Source organism: Homarus americanus, unplaced genomic scaffold, assembly GCF_018991925.1.
Source record: "Homarus americanus isolate GMGI-L3 unplaced genomic scaffold, GMGI_Hamer_2.0 scaffold460, whole genome shotgun sequence".
NCBI lineage: Eukaryota > Metazoa > Arthropoda > Malacostraca > Decapoda > Nephropidae > Homarus > Homarus americanus.
In genome coordinates, this window is record NW_024737668.1 from 1 (window position 1) to 2,500 (window position 2,500).

The following is a 2,500-nucleotide window of genomic DNA, read 5'->3' on the forward strand; positions in this document are numbered from 1 at the left end:
CAATGTCTTCTGCCTCGCTGGGGCAAAGAGAAGAGGAGCGGATAAGGGAGGAGATTCGCCAACGTGCGGTCCCTCGCCCAATGTCGGCTGCCTCGCTGGAGCTGGGGCAAAGAGGAGCGGATAAGGGAGGAGATTAGCACACACGGTGGCGCTGCCGGCGCCGAGGATAGCAAGAGAAGGTGCAGTTAGATCTGATCATCTGGTTTGCTATTTCTCTAAGGCCAACGTGCGGTCCCTCGCCCAATGTCTTCTGCCTCTCTCTCAATCTCACTATTTTGGCCGCCGTGATAGGCGCCGCCAACAGCAGCAGCTACCTGGTTGATCCTGCCAGTAGTCATATGCTTGTCTCAAAGATTAAGCCATGCATGTGTAAGTACAAGCCGATTTAAGGCGAAACCGCGAATGGCTCATTAAATCAGCTATGTTTCATTGGATCTGTAAACCCACTTACTTGGATAACTGTGGCAATTCTAGAGCTAATACATGCAATTGGTCTCTGACCGCAAGGGAAGAGCGCTTTTATTAGTTCAAAACTGGTCGGGCCCCAGTCCGTAACCCACCTGTGGTGAATCTGAATAACTTCGGGCTGAGCGCACGGTCTCCGCACCGGCGCCGCTTCTTTCAAGTGTCTGCCTTATCAGCTTTCGATTGTAGGTTATGCGCCTACAATGGCTATAACAGGTAACGGGGAATCAGGGTTCGATTCCGGAGAGGGAGCCTGAGAAACGGCTACCACATCTAAGGAAGGCAGCAGGCACGCAAATTACCCACTCCCGGCACGGGGAGGTAGTGACGAAAAATAACGATGTGGAGTCTCATCGAGGCCTCGCAATCGGAATGAGTACTGAAATCCTTTAACGAGTATCCATTGGAGGGCAAGTCTGGTGCCAGCAGCCGCGAGCGTTAGCTCGTAAGCGTACTTCAAAGTTGTTGCGGTTAAAAAGCTCGTGAATTTGGATCACCTCCGAAGTTCCGGACTGACGGGGTGCACCGCCAGTGTTTACTGTCGCGCTCCGAACAGCCGCGCAGCTCCGCACAGGATGCTCTTTGTCGAGTGTCGAGTGGCGGAGAGTTTACTTTGAAAAAAATTAGAGTGCTCAGAGCAGGCTGTTTGAATGGCGAAGAATGGTGATGCATGGAATAATGGAATAGGACCTCGGTTCCTGTTTGTTTGGTTTCGGAACCAGAGGTAATGACCCCTAATCGGAACAGGCAGGGGCATTTGTGGGCGCTAAGGGCGAAATTCTTGGACCGTCGCAAGACGAACTTCTGCGAAAAGCATTTGCCAAGGATGTTTTCATTAATCCAAGAACGAAAGTTAGAGGTTCGAAGGCGATCAGATGCGCTGGTTCTAACCATACTTGATGCCAACCTGGCGATCCGCCGGCGTTATTCCACATGACCCGGCAGGCGGCTACCAGGAAACCAAGTCTTTGGGTTCCGGAGAATATATCAGTTGCAAAAGCTGAAACCCAAAGGAATTGACGGAAGGTACCACCGGAATTTGGTACTGCAACTAGTTGACTCAACACAGGGAAACCTCACCAGAGGCCCCAGACACCGGAAGGATTGACAGATTGAGAGCTCTTTCTCGATTCGGTGGGTGGTGGTGCATGGCCGTTCTTAGTTGGTGGAGCGATTTGTCTGGTTAATTCCGATAACGAACGAGACTCTGGCCTACTAAGTAGTCGACGGATCTCCAGAAAATGGTGTCAGTTCGCAACTTCTTCTTAGAGGGATAAGCGGCAATTCTAGCCGCACGAGATTGAGCAATAACAGGTCTGTGATGCCCTTAGATGTTCTGGGCCGCACGCGCCCTGAAGGATCGGGTTTTTCTCCCCCCTCCGAGAAGGGCGGGTAACCGTTCAAAGCCTTTCTTGATAGGGATTAGAGGGCTTGCAATTGTTTCCCCGCAGACGAAAGATTCCCAGTAAGTGCAAGTCATCGCTTGCGCTGACTAAATCCCTGCCCTTTGTACACACCGCCCGTCGCTACTACCGATTGAATGATTTAGTGAGGCCTTCGGACTGGCGCTCTTGGATTGTCGGCCCCGTTGCCCGCGAGGGTTTTCTGGGGTCGTCGCCTCGAGCTGACGGAAAGATGTCCAAACTTGATCATTTAGAGGAAGAAAAAGTCGTAACAAGGTTTCCGTAGGTGAACCTGCGGAAGGATCATTAACAGAGAGAAAGAGAATGGGGCGCTCTTAAAACTACTGCTACTCTCCTGATTTGGGCGGTCTCGGGCTCTGCTCTAGCAACTCCAGCAGCGAAAGAGGACAATCCCGGCCCCCGCACCAAAAATAGGTACCACCACGCTGTAGGTGGACCACACTCGGGCGAGAGCGCGAAGACCGGAGGGGGACGGACGGGGCTTTGGACGGCTGCCTGTCCGTTCCTTACTACCGGCGAATAAGCCTCTTGACCCAAAAAGAGTGAAATTCAAGTGTCAAAAAACAAGCCGTCCGGCCAAACCCAAACCACAAACTTGGGCTATGTCTGTC